This window comes from Saccopteryx bilineata, chromosome 1 (assembly GCF_036850765.1).
Source record: "Saccopteryx bilineata isolate mSacBil1 chromosome 1, mSacBil1_pri_phased_curated, whole genome shotgun sequence".
Lineage (NCBI taxonomy): Eukaryota > Metazoa > Chordata > Mammalia > Chiroptera > Emballonuridae > Saccopteryx > Saccopteryx bilineata.
The window spans coordinates 38,359,505-38,374,713 of record NC_089490.1 but is presented as its reverse complement, the minus strand read 5'-3'; the positions used below and the strand labels follow the sequence as shown (position 1 = coordinate 38,374,713).

Genomic DNA, 15,209 nt, shown 5'->3' with positions numbered 1-15,209 from the left:
CCTTGGCTTCACAAGTGATTTTGAACTTCGTGAAGTACCAATTTCTTAGATCTTATTATTGATTTAGGATTATACAATTGATGTTGCTTTGCTTTCATCTCTGTCATTGCAAAAATAAACCAGATAATGGCCTCTTTTTATGACCATTTTCTTTTATGAATGCCACTTATTCACTTTCTCATTGGAAGCTTACAAAACTTTTAATTTTTTAATTAAAATATGTATAAAATACACCAATGAATGCCATGTAGAGAATATGTAACTATTTTCCTTCCCTTTTATCTCTAATGGTTAAGAATTGAATGCAAACAAGTATGCTATATGTTTCTTTTATTTACCTGTTTATATCTGGAAATTTTTTATTATTTCTTTATTATTCTTTTGTGTGTTAATTCGGCATTCCTCTTCAGGTGCTAATATTGCTTACATATTTTAAATCACACACCTAAAACTGTCTTTTGAGCAATTCTCTCTTTTTGACATTTTTATGTTTTTTAAAAATATCTTTTCAATTCTTTATTTATTTTCAAACTTTCATCTGGTTTTATTAATATATATTTTATGAGAATATTATTTATTCTCTTTTACTTTTTAATGCACACACATTTTTTAATAGGTATTTTCTTCCATTGTACATGTAATACCCACTTAACAAACCATGTTATTATAGTATTTTGCAAATTAATTTATTTCAAAGGTTTAGTTTTTTTCAAAGTTCTTGTACTTTGGCTTGTCTTTCTGTTGCAGAATTTTTTGTTGACCCGATGTCTCAGTTACTGACATTTTCTGCCTGCTTTATTGATCTTTATTTCTATTACCCAAATGCTTGATAAGATTGCTTTTATATTTCAACTCTATTGGTCAGACTCTTTGTTAAATTATTTCTGCATCTACAAGATAATTTCAAAAGCTAGGCCTACCCATTTAAAGGACTGAAGCATAGTATGCATTAATGCGGAGGCACACCTGAGAAAGCATATTTTTACTATCTGTGTTATGGTCACTTAGATCCAGGGTGAAATTGCTGAGCACATCTGGATCCATTTAAATATCTCTACTTCACTATTTATATTTTGAACATGAGGCTTATCTAGGTCTGAGGTGTGTCAAATTTAGTTAGTTCATTGCTGATTTTTCTTATGGAGACAATTATTGATTATTTTAGATCATTTTATAACTATACAATGAAACCTAATGAGTAGCTAGTTTTCACTATTTTATCCTCCTGAATTAGTAGCAAAATTTTGAAAGGCATTAGGTAGAGTCTTTAAATAGAAATATAAAAGCAGAAAGAAAATTTAAAAAAGGATTAACTTTAGTCTGACTTTAAAATATGAGCTTTGAAGATGGTTAAGTAAATAAATCTGATTATTGTGGACAAATACATAGGTGATATTGCTTTGAATACTGACCTAAATTACATAAGTTAACCATTTCAGCAAAGTTAGGATTAGTTTTAGGAAAACAGTTACTGGGCTTTCAGATGCAAGTAACATATAATATTTATATAATTCTATAACCATAATTTACTTATTTTTTTAAAAAAAGTATAGGCCTTGGGCAGTTTGCTCAGTGTTAGAGCATTGTCCCCGCATGTAGAAGTTGTGGGTTCAATTCCCGGTCAAGGCACACAAAGAAGAGCCCATCTTTCTCTACCCCTCCGCTCTCACTTCTCTGTCTCTCTCTCTTCCCCTCCTGCAGCCATGGTTCAATTGGAGCAAATTGGTCCCAGAAGCTGAGGATGGCTACATGGCCTCTGCCTTAAGCACTAAGAAAAGCCTGGTTGTTGAGCAATAGAACAATACCCCAGATAAAAGAGCATTGCCCCCTTGGGCTTGCCAGGTGGATCCTTGTCAGGGCACATGTGCTACTCTGTTTCTGCCTCCTCTTCCTCTCTCTAAATAAAAAATTAAAAAATAAAAATAATTACAGTTTATTCCCAATATGGTTTTGTATGGTTTCAGGTGTACAGCATAGGGGTTAGACAAAAATATACAAAGTGTTCCCCTGATATTTCCAGTACCCACCTGGCACCATACATAGTTATTGTAATATTATTGACTATATTCTCTTGGCTGTACTTTACATCCTCGTGACTATTTTGTAACTACCGACTTGGGTTTTAATCCCTGAATTTTTTTTTTTAATTTTAAGGATATTTTAATCCACTCACATCTTTTACACAGTTGCCTAATACTCTTCCTTCTGTCAAGTACCTGTCTGGTGTGTGTTGATGAGTCTGTTTCTTTTTTGTTAGTTTATTTTATTATTTAGATTATACACGTAAGTGAAATCATAAGGTGTTTACCTTTTTCTAATTGACTTATTTCACTAAGCATAATACCCTCTAGGTCCATCTATACTCTCACAAATGGTAAGATTTCATTGTTTTTTATGGTTGAGTAATATTCCCTTCTATCTGGTACAACCACTTTTTCATTCACTTATTTATTGATGGAACTTGGATTGCTTCCATTATATTAGTTATTGTAAATAATTCTTCAATGAACTCAGGGATGCCCATATTCTTTCAAATTAGTGTTTTACGTTTCTTTGGCTACATACCCAGAGTAGAATTACTGTGTCATAGACAGTTACATTTTTAATTGTTTGAGGAACCTGCAAAAATTGGCTGCCCCAATCTACATTAGAACCAGCAGTGCTCAGGGGTTTCGTCTTCTCAATATTTTTGCTAACATTGGTTGTTTGTGTAATTATAGATGATAGCCATTCTGACAGATGTGAGGTGATATCACGTAGTTTTAACTTGCATTTCTCTGACAGTTAGTGACATTGAGCATCTTTTTATATGTTTACTGGCCATCTGTTTGTCCTTTTTGTAGAAGTATCTATTCAGGTCCATTGCACGTTTTGAATTGAACTGTTTTGGGGGTTTACTTTTTTGGGGAGGTGTTAGATAGTTTGAGTTCTTTATAAATTTTGATATTAAATCCTTATCAGATGCATTGGTAATATGTTCTCTTATTTTGTAGGTTATCTTTCATTTTTTTTGGTGGTGGTTTACTTGGCTGTACAAAACCTTTTCAATTTGATATAGTCCCATTTGTTTAATTTTTCTTTTATGTTCCTTGTCCAAGGAGAAATACCCCCAAAAAAAGTATTGCTAAAAAACATCTCAGAAATTCTATTGCCTAAGTTTTCCTCTAGGAGTTTAATGGTTTTGAGTCTTACATTTAAGTCTTCAATTTATTTTTAATTTATTCTTGTGTATGGTGTAAGAAGGTGATCTAGCATTGGGGTTTTTTTTTTGTAGTTGTTGTTGTTATTTTTTATTTGTTTTGTTTTTTACTTGTATCTGTCTAATTTTCTCAGCACCATTTATTGAATAGACTATTTTTACCCCATTGCATGTTCTTTCTCCCTTTGCCAAATATTAATTTACCATCTAGGAGTGAGTTTATTTCTGGGATTTCTATTTTGTTTCATTGATCTATATGTCTGTTTTATGCTGTGTTGATTACTGTGGCCTAATAATATTGTTTGATAATAGGTTGCATGATACCACCAACTTTGTTTTTGTTCTCAAGATTACTAAGGCTATTTAGGGTCTTTGGGTTCCATATAAATTTTTGGAGTATTTTTTCTAGTTCTGTGAAATATGCTATAGGTATTTTGATAGGAAGAGCATTGAATCTATATATTGCTTTAAGTAGTATGGACATTTTAATATTATAACCATAATATAGATCATTACTCGTAAAGTGATAAGGCATTACAAACCCCTAAACTTATTTTTAGTAATTTATGTGTCAAAATTTTAAGTGAGTTAATTTGATTATTGATAAGCTATTTCAAATTCTTTACCATTCACAAACTATATTTGTTACTTAAAATTAATTAAAATATTATTTTGTTCAGAAGATATAGTATCTGGCCTTGGCTGGGTTTCTTAGTAGATATAGTATAACTTCCATTTTGAACCCAGGATACAGAGGTCATGGGTTCAATCCCAACTCAGGACATGAATGAGGAGCAATCAACTACACAACAAAATGATCTAAGTAGAACATTGAGTTGATGCTTCTCTCTCTCTCTCTTTCTCTCTCTTTCTCTCCCCCCTTCCCTAATCCTCTTTCCCTCAAATCAATGAAAAATTTTTAAAAGAATGAAAAGGGATGAGCCGAAATGTTATATACATAACACATATATACAGAATACAGGGTAGCCATAGCCAGAGAGAAATAGGGGGGTAGAGGGAAAAGGAGAGGGCCAAAGAGGGGGAAAATGGAGATGAAAAAAAGACTTTGCAGGAGGCATGGGTTGCATAATGTGGTGTGTAAAGGCTGTTATATTGGGACATATTAAACCATGTCAACAATAAATTATAAACAAAATTTTTTAAAAGATACAATATTCTGATTAAATTTCTACTTCTAAACTCAAATGTATGTTTCTTATTGATTCATAGAAATGTGTGGCTGAAGTAGATTATGGAGATCACCTATAGTAATCTAGTTATTGCTTAGATAAAGCAAAGGCCTATGGAGGTTTGCACTGTTAACTCCTTGCAAAGTTATGATCAGTACAAAAGTCAACACAAGAATCCAATGAATTACTCTTTTATTTTTTTAGAGTACTTTTTATTTAAATTACAAAATACAATGGACATTTATAAATATGGTAAAAAGAGAGGAAACGTGTAGTTAGATACCATGATGATTCTCTAGATGCAGTTAAGAATGTTTTATATTGAATATCTTGGTGCAAAGATTAAAGATATTAATGACTTTGTTCAGTTTAATAATGGCTGCTTCAGAAGTATAAAAGTATTATTAACCATGTGTAATAGCTTAATAGCATTTTAATATGTGCAAGCTTTATTGACATAAAAACTATGTTGAAATTACACCAAAATCAAAATCAGAATCAAAAGTCTATGGAAATAAATAAAATATTTTCAATAACTTTTTTCCTCTGGCACCATGTAGATAATAAAGAATAAAAGAAATAATTTATAAAAAGTACACTAAGACATAAAGATTTTTGTTTGTTTTTTTTCTTATATGAAATCTTATCCAGGAAAATTTTTTCTTGGTTGTCTCAACATTTTACTTTACAGAGTCCCATTCTTTCTATCCACACAACTTTTCCACCCTACAGTTCCAAATGCCCCCTCATTCTGATATTTCTTTCTAAATTCAACTCTCCTTATTCATTGCCTCCATATTCCCGAAGTATTCTATTCTTGCCCTCTCTTTTACCTAAGCTTTATTCCATTTTCTGCCATGAACTGAACAATAATTAGTTCATACTATTAAATATATTGTAGTAAAAGACTGGTAAACTTATTCACTTAATGTTAGATTCTTTCCATTGGTATCTTCCCTTTTTAAAAATTTGAAAATTGACCCTGGCCGGTGGCTCAGTGGTTAGAGTGTTGGCCCAGCATATGGATGCTCTGGGTTCAATTTCCAGTCAGGCACACAGGCAAAATGACCATCTGATTCCCTTTCTTCCTTCTTTCTTTCTTCCCCTTCCACAACCAGTGGCTTGATTGGTTTGATCATGGCCCCGGATGCTGAGGATAGCTCAGTTGGTCTGAGTCATCAACCTCAAGCACTAAAAATAGCTCAGTTGGTTCAAGCATCAGTCCTAGAGTGGGTTGTGAGGTGGATCTCAGTCAGGGCACAACTGTTAGTCTACCTCACTATCTCCCTTAATCTCATTTAAAAAAAAGTCACAAAAATCAGTAAAATCTAATGAATTTTTAATTATAGGACCTCAGCAACTATCACATATTATTAAATAAAGCATCTGAGATGAATAAGCCATACTGAATCCCTTCACATCATACTTGAGGAAGGGTAGATTCTAATTCTTTATATTATTAGATTAAAATATCAGGAATGAAGGCTTAGTGATTGCAGGTAACCTAGGAAGTTTACAGGATAAGAGTATTGATCCTACAATAATCAATTTTCAGCAATCATCAATATCCTTTGCTGCAAATTATTGGCTTTATAGCTTGGAACAAAAAAAATCTATATTTTAATAACCACAGTTAGGTGACTTTCTATTATTTAGCAGTTATATTAGAGAAATATTAGATGAATCATGTATACTCTAAATTAACAACTTATTTTTACTTTCTCCTTGGTTCAAACAAACCTTTGACCAAGAATAAAAAAATTAAAGTAATAATAGAAAATTCATTTATCAGAAAAATAAATTCCATTATATTGCCTTATAAAGTAATTTAAGGATTGTCAGATAAAAAGTATTATTTTTAATAATTCTAGTATAATATTAATTTAAATGTATTTATTCTTTCATCAAAGTAGTAAGACGTTTCCTATAATCAAATGTCAAATTATTGTACCTTATTTATTTTCAATTTAATTTCATAGTAATAAGGATAACATAATTAATCCTTAAATATTTTCCAATGATCCTGCTTTAAAAACAATCAGTGGCCCTGGCCGGTTGGCTCAGCGGTAGAGCGTCGGCCTGGCGTGTGGGGGACCCGGGTTCGATTCCCGGCCAGGGCACATAGGAGAAGCGCCCATTGCTTCTCCACCCCCCTTCCTCTCTGTCTCTCTCTTCCCCTCCCGCAGCCAAGGCTCCATTGGAGCAAAGATGGCCCGGGTGCTGGGGATGGCTCCTTGGCCTCTGCCCCCGGCGCTAGAGTAGCTCTGGTCGTGGCAGAGCGTCGCCCCTGGTGGGCGTGCCGGGTGGATCCCAGTTGGGCGCATGCGGGAGTCTGTCTCTCCCCGTTTCCAGCTTCAGAAAAATACAAAAAAGACAAAACAAAAAAACAATCAGTGGAATTTTTAATTTCCTTAAGGTATTTCTTAAACTATACATTTTATAATTCTTCAAATCAAGTCTACTGCTGCTTTTTCAGCATTTGATTACGTATTTTTCCAAATACCATTAATAAATTAAATCACTCTAAAATATAATTTTACTAGCACACATTATAATAAAACATTAAAGTAGAATTACATTAAAATTTGTGTATTTCCAGATTTCGCATTATCTTTGGAATTGACTTTGAACATAATGCATTGCATTGTCTTCTCTGTTTAGTGCTGTTGTGATAAATGCTTTCCTTTGTCGTTCCATAAGTAAATAAGTAAAAATATGTTACCAATGCTGAGCATTTGTACTGTAGTTTGTCTTTCAAAATACCTGTTAATATGATCCAATCATTATCTTTTAAAATATATAAGGGTAGATTATTATTTTTAAGATGTATAAGTTCTTTTTAAATTTTTAAATTTTTTATTTTTTAATTGTAGTTGACATTCAATAATATATTAGTTTCAGGTGTACAACATAGTGGTTAGCTATCTATATAACTTATAAGGTGACCCCCTAATAAGTCCAGAACCCATACTAATCCATACATACATATAATAGTTTATAATGACTATATTCCTTATGCTGTACTTTATTTCCCCATGACTGTTTTGTAACTACCAATTTTACTTTTTAATTTTTTTACCTCTGCCACCCGGCGCCAACTCCTTTCCATCAGACACCATCAATTTGTTTTCTATTTCTCTGGGTTTGATTCTGTGTAGTATGTTCATTTATTTTATTTGTAGATTCTATATATAAGTAAAACCATATAATATTTATTGAAAGAAATCTAAAACTCTAATTCAAAAAGCTTAGATTATTTTAGACACAAAGCAGTGTTACCAAATGTAATGGTAAATCAAGAGAAAAATATTTATTTCTTAAAAAGTATATAAATTTAAATTAGTGACAAAGATATCTAATTTATTTCATATGATAGATCTGACTATAAAACACACCGAAGGTTTACGCTGTTTCACCAAGTTCATTTTTAATTGTGTCTTTTTATTTCATTTGAATACATAACTAAGCTCAGTATATTTTATTATCATATGTAGAAAATAAAACCACTCTCATTGGTCTACTAATAAATGTATGTTAAAGAACATTACAGATCTACTCTCATAAAATTATACTGAAAATTGACTATTGCTATATTTTTCAGCCAAATATTCACATTCAGTTAATTTCAAAATAAGTTTTGAATGAGGATAAACACGAATTTTATTGTAAACCTAATTATTATACAATTTAATTCAACAAGTATTATTTTGGAAAACCACACTGAACAAAACAATATTCTTGAACTTGGAATCTCAAAGTTTAAAAGCCACATACTTCATCTATATTCCCTTACAGAAGGTCCTGTAAATTTACAGACTGTAGCAGAAGATAATTGTCATGTGACAAATTTTTATAGAATGATCATGTCATTTCAAAATTAATAATTAGTGCTAATTACAAATAAATAATTCTTTCTATATATCTTTAAGTATTTGAGAATATTCAGCAGAAAAGATAAATACAGAAATATGCACATGAAATTGGTTTCCAAGTTTATTTCCACAACTGATTCACACACCATTAGCTGTTGTCCTGGAACACATGGTTGACCCCCTGGGTTCCAGCCTCTTTCCCTTTCACTCCACCCCTTCGCCTTGGAGGAATTGCTCTGTCATGGACCTGAGACCTGTCATGGGAATCCTAGACTTCAAGATAAGTATCAGAACAAAGAGGATCAGGCCACATTCAGAGAGGGCATGGGAGGTAGCACTAGCAAACTGACACGCCTGCATTTGTGTGGAGCAGGAGAGGCAGAAAGTTGGCTAGATAGAACAGAGTGAAGCTGCTAAAAAAACTTGGGTAAACAGAATTAAACTTCATATAAGCCTTGATTCATGACATTCTCTCCCCACTTGTCCATTAACAACACTCTTATGAACCCCTATAAACCTACCACCTGCCTCAAGAACTAAAACATTACAAATAACTTATTTCTGCTCATCTATTTCTTACACTTCTGCCTTCTCTCAGAAGTAACTGTTATCCTAGATTTGATCTTTTATTGCTTATTCTTTCTTCTAGCCACCTTCTAAAATGGCTCCCAATGACCTCTGCCTCCTGGTATCAAAACCTCTGTATTCCTCTCCTCGTAAATGTAGTCTGGGCCTAGTGACTTATTTCAAGTGAATAGACTATGATGGATGTGATGCATGTCACTTCTGTAATTACATTTATAAGACTATAACTTCCATTTGCTAGTAGCTTTTAACTCTCTCCCTTGCTGGATGGCAAGAAAATCAAGGCAGCCACCATCCAACAACCAACAAGAACTGAAGCCCTCAGTCCAGTAGTCCACAGGAAACTGAACTCTGTCAACAGCCAAGTGAACTTGGAAGTGAGACCCTCCCCAGTCAAGCCTTTAGATAAGACTAGAACTCTGGCCAACACTTAGCAGTCTTGTGAGAAATCTTGAAGGAGGACTCAGTTAAGTCATACTTGGACTCTTGAACCACACAAAATATGAGATAATAAATGCTTGCTGTTTTAGCAAAAAACAAAAACAATACAAACAAAAACAAAACACAGAAACCTAAACAAAGCACTTTCTTTAGGATGAAGTAGAAATAGCCTTATGGGTTAAAGTTTTTAGCCTTGGAACTTCTATTAAGTTCAAAAATCCAAAAATGATCATATATAATGAAAGATTCCATATTTCTTGGAACTAAAGGGAGAAAGAAAGAAAAAATTATATAATTTAATTGAATTAAAGGTATTTATGACACAAATAATGCTGCATTGATGATGGCTGTTTGGCCATAACTCCCAGATAGTTAATATTTGGTGGTCTTCTGCAGCAGGTAAGATGAAAGAAGTGATAAAAATATTTCACCATTTAAGTTTTTTTTTTTAAATTTTATTTATTCATTTTTTAGAGAGGAGAGACAGAGAGGAGAGAGATACAGAGAGAGAGAAGGGGGGAGGAGCTGGAAGCATCAACTCCCATATGTGCCTTGACCAGGCAAGCCCAGGGTTTCGAACCGGCGACCTCGGCATTTCCAGGTCGACGCTTTATCCACTGTGCCACCACAGGTCAGGCAAAGTTTTGCTAAGAATAAAAATGAGCCATGGCCAGTGAGCTCAGTGGCATAGCATCAGCCTGGCATGTGAAGTCTTAGGTTTGATTCCTGGTCACAGCACACAGGAAAAGTGACAATCCATCTCCCAACCCCTTCTCTCTCTCTCTCTCTCTCTCTCTCTCTCTCTCTCTCTCTCTTCTGCTCCTGCAACCACAGCTTGAGTGGTTTGAGCAAACTAGCCCCGGGTACTGAGGATGGCTCCAAGGTCTAGCTTCAAACATTAAAATGGCGTGGTTGCCAAGCAATGGAGCAGAAACCACAAATGGGCAGAGCATCACCTGGTAGGGGTCTTGCCAGGTGGATCCTGGTCAGGGCACATGAGGGAGTTTGTCTTTCTGCCTCTCCATTTCCCTACCTCTCCCTTAATAATTAAAAACAAAGGATAAAAGAGAATGAAAGTGAATTGTGCCTGGCCTGTGTCAGCACAGTGGATAGAGTATCAATCACAAACTCTGAAGTAGCCAGTTCCAAACGCTGGGCTTGCTTGGTCAAGGCACAGATGACAAGCAACAAGCAAGCAATGAACAGATAATATGAAGCAACAATGAGTTGATACTTCTTGATCACTGCCTCCTTTTTCTGTAAAATCAATTTTAAAATCTTAAAAAAAAAGAATAAGAGTGAATTGTTATATATCCTTTTATTTTACTTTATTTTATTTTAATTTACTTAATAAATAAAACATAAAAAATAAGCAAAAATTGACCCTGGTCAGTGGTTCAGTGGACAGAGCATCTTCCCAGTGTATGGATGTCCTGGTCTCATTCAATTCCTGGTCAGGGCACACAGGAGAAAAGACCATTGGCTTCTCCACGCCCCTTTTCTCCCTCTTCCCCTTTCATAGCCAGTGGGTACACTGGTTCCAGCGTAGCCCAGGGTGCTGATTATAGCTCTGTTGAAGCACATCAGCCTAAGGCACTAAAAATAGCTTAGTATTGGCACTAGATGGGGTTGCCGCATGAATCCAGTTGGGACATATGCGGGAATCAGCCTCACTAGCTCCCCTCCTCTCACCGAAAATAAATACATAAATACATAAATAAATAAATAAATAAATAAATAAATCAGTGAGCAAAAGTTGATTATCAGTACTACTGTCTTCAAAATTAACTGCCATACCATTATACTCTTATAATAATTGATCTTTAGATCTGCAACTATACCTTTTCTATTTTAATAACATCTGTGGTAACTGAACTGATGAAATTTGCCTTTGAAGTTCTCTCAATAAGACTGAGAAATTAAGTAATAGTAATCATCAAGAAGAAGAATATCAGTAACACACATAAGGATGTAGATGATATTAAAATAGAAGTCTTCTGTGAGAGGACACCCAAAACTTGTAAAAACTTCTTGGTTCTTTGTGCCTGTAATTACTACAATCACTGAATATCTCATAGGAATGTTATTGGTTTCATGGTTCAATCAGGAGACCCCACAAGTACCAGAAGAGGAGATAATAGTATCTGGGGCAAGAAATTTGAGGAAGAATACAGTGAATATTTTAAGCACAGTGTTAGTGGGTTGTATCTATGGCTAAATATGGCCCAAATACCAATGGATCTCAGTTCTTCATCATCTATGACAAACAGCCACATCTAGACATGAAATATACAGTATTTGAAAAGGTAATAGGTGATCTGGAGACCCTAGATGAACTGGAGAAGTTACCAGTAAATGAGAAGACCTACCAATGTCTTAATGATGTACACATTAAGGATATAACTATTCTTGCCAACCTATTTGCTCAATAGGTATAATAGACATGGACAGATATTTGGAAAACTAATTGAGCAACAGACTTATGTGTTTTATCCACCTTTAATTATGTCAGAGATTACATCATCCTGTTTGTTTACAACTAAGATCTTCTGAGTTGGTGGTACTGGGGAACCAAACAGATTTTACTCCCATTCTTATAGCATATTCTTTGCTATATTATCCAATGTATTCAAGTTTAATTTTTTTAATTGTTTAATTTTTGTTACATAAAAACATTCATTTAAAAAATTGAACTTTATTAATACTGAATGAGTTATTCTAAGTAGGATGACTTTTCTAGTGGGAGAGTTTAAAATATTTTAACTGATACATATCAAGTGGCTATCTTAGTTTAAAAACATGCTCAGTCTTTAATGTTTTTAGTAAATAACAAAAGTATATTGAGATAAATTAAATATATCTGGATAATTCAGCCAAATAATTTTGGTGAATTTCTAGTCTCAGAAGCTTTTTACTGCTTTCTAGTTAGTTAGCTAAGTACCTAGATACCTAGATACATACACAGATACATAATGTATATGTATATCAAATCTCCTTACACATAGGAAATTGTCATGATTATTCTTACCAGGGAGCTCACTAAGGAGATATTAAAATTTAATTCCATATTAAATAATAGTTAAGATTGCTAAGAAATAGAAAAATGATAAAAATGTGAATGAAAATGTAGCAATTAAAATGAATTTTATAAATTAGGATAATATAAAATCATATTTCTCTTCTTGTTTTCATTATCATGACAAGTTTTTAAACATCTTATAACATTTATAAAGGATTTGCTCCAAATGATAAGAGAGTGTTATCTAGAAAGAGCCAAGGGTGTGAAGACAGAAAATAATTACTCTCAAAGCATAATTGCCTCACTATTTATGTGACTTAGAACAAGTCAGTTAATCTCTCTGAAGCTTAGTTTTCTCATTTATTAAATAGCATCTTATATATGCAATCTAATCAGACTGTGTCAAGGACTTCAAACGATAAATAAAAATAATTTATATAGAAAACTTTTATTCAACAACTAGTTAAAGAAGTAGCATTTATTTCTACCTCTTTCACTTTGTTTAATTCCTCTTTCTAATCTGTGTTTTAAAATAATTAAAATGTAGTTATAAAATAATTAAAGTAAAGATTATACTGAATGTATGCTTTGGTAAATAACCTTTCAATCTTTGATGTAATTCTAGTATTTTGATTTTAAAAAGAATTTTAATATTAAATATACACATAAAATTGAAACAAAGAACATTTCATGTATACATTTTTATAGAATGTTTAATTAATAAACAAAGAAAGAAATTTATAGGAAGAATTGTAACCTGGCTATGAAGCAAACTCAGCAGTTTTGTTTCTGAAAAAAATTGATATATATTGGCTCAGTGGTAGAGCATCGGCCTGGTGTATAGAAGTCCTGGGTTCGATTCCCGGCCAGGGCACACAGGAGAGGCGCCCATCTGCTTCTCCACCCCTCCCCCTCTCCTTCCTCTCTGTCTCTCTCTTCCCCTCCCGCAGCAGAGGCTCCATTGGAGCAAAGATGGCCCCGGCGCTGGGGATGGCTATTTGGCCTCTGCCCCAGGTGCTAGAGTGGCTCTGGAGGGGCAGAGCATGGCCCTCTGGTGGGCAGAGCCGGTGGATCCCGGTCGGGCGCATGCGGGAGTCTGTCTGTCTCTCCCCGTTTCCAGCTTCAGAAAAATACAAAAAAAAAAAAGTTAAAAAAATTAAAAAAAATTGATATATATAAAAATATATTTTTAGAAATATGTAAATAATTTGGCCTTAAGGCATTCTGTTCCTTTCATGGTCTGTATAGTGTATACTTTGAATGAGTTGTTAAAAATATATTTTTGAGTAAATAAAGTTTAGCACTTTCTCTTAGAATGATGTTTTTAATTTGTGTTTTAGTTAGCAGAGAGATTAACATACTTTCAAACTTCTATTCTTAAAAAGCATATTTTAAGTTATTTTTCATATTTAATACTCTGTATAAAAAATAACTATAAAAATTTAACAAATGCCATTATTCAATCTCTTCAACTAATTACTAGTCCTAAAATTATAATTTTTTAAAGTGTTTTCTGAAAGTAATACCCTTCACCAAGTAAAGATGCATTTTCTGTACTTTCAAAGCTATAAAAATTAATGTAGAGTGATTTTAATAATAAAATAAATAACTCATTACTAGGAAGATAACTTATACAGATGATAGGAAATAAAAGAAAGTGAATTTTGAACTCTGCTGAGTAGTTTATCATGCACAATGTGTGATTCTGTTGTACAGATTAATCTAACTTTTGCAGTTGTAAAAATTAAGTGTTCTAAATCTAGATCTTTTTCATCATTGTTTCCAAAAGTATACCTCATGTTTGCAGGTTGGTTTTCAAATACTTGCTATGCTTCATTGATAAATTCTGTTTATATTGAAAGAAAAAAGTTCTTCCAGTGTTCATTTTGTTGTATTATTTAAGTGGAAAAGATAAGAATACATTTATTGTAAGGAATTACTTTGTATTATATTTTCCTGTTACTAATGCAACAGTTTCATAGGCTTACCTAATTATGTAACAGTACTAATATATAAGATTGGCCATAATCTAAAGTATTAAAGAAAGGAGAAAAGTTTTTTAAAATAAAAAAACAATAAATAAAATTCTTGCTATGTAAAAAATACCTAGCAAACTGTTTAGTTATGTTTTTCAGTATACTTAGATATTTTAATAATGAAGAAAAAATAATAGAGCTTTAAACATTTCCTTTTGTCTCTTACACTACTTTGGGTTTGTTGAAATGCTTTAAAAAGTTTTCAAAAAGTTCTATCCCTTCCACAAGAAAAAACACTGTCAAAATTTGATCTCTGCCTACTTGAATGGATAGAATTAAACTTTAATGTCACATTCTGCAGTCTAGGTTGCTAGTACTTTTTCATCAGAAACATAGGGAAGTAAAGAAAGAAAAAGAGTGTTCATACTTCTTATTGTCAGTGGGATTACTATATCTCCACAGGTCAAGGCATCCGGACATTTACAGCATACTTTAGTTCTTTAGCGGTACCATTTGTAGACCAGTTTATATAGCTGAGAACTTTTCTTGTCTTCTAACCAAGAGTTTGTGTGGTTTTTTTTATCCATAAAAGTTTTCCAAGTCTTTCCCAAATATTTTTAAAGATTATTTTATAAATAATTTAAACTGAAATATAAGTATGCAAGTTTGTGCAAGAGCATGTGTGTGTATGTGTGTGTTTGTAAAAGAATGAGAGAGAGAGAGAGAAAGAGAGAGAAGAATTATTAATATATCCCAGGTCATTAAAAATAGAAAATCATTCACTTTTCTTGTTTATATATTCATTACATTTCATCAAAATAGCACAGGTATATACTGTGTTATATATGATCTACTCTACATAAATATTTTCTTAAAATTTATTAACTCATCTATACATTTACTAGGTATTTACAACCTAGCATACAC

The 15,209-nt window shown here is 32.9% G+C and overlaps 1 protein-coding gene and 1 pseudogene across 1 annotated transcript in view; both read left to right on the top strand.

Moving 5' to 3' along the window:
- Positions 1-15,209, top strand: part of LOC136319194 (protein eyes shut homolog) — a 557,987-nt gene that overhangs the window by 101,395 nt on the left and 441,383 nt on the right. The gene's annotated exons all lie outside the window — the stretch shown is intronic.
- On the top strand, positions 8,923-11,719 carry LOC136320975 (peptidyl-prolyl cis-trans isomerase-like 3 pseudogene; annotated as a pseudogene).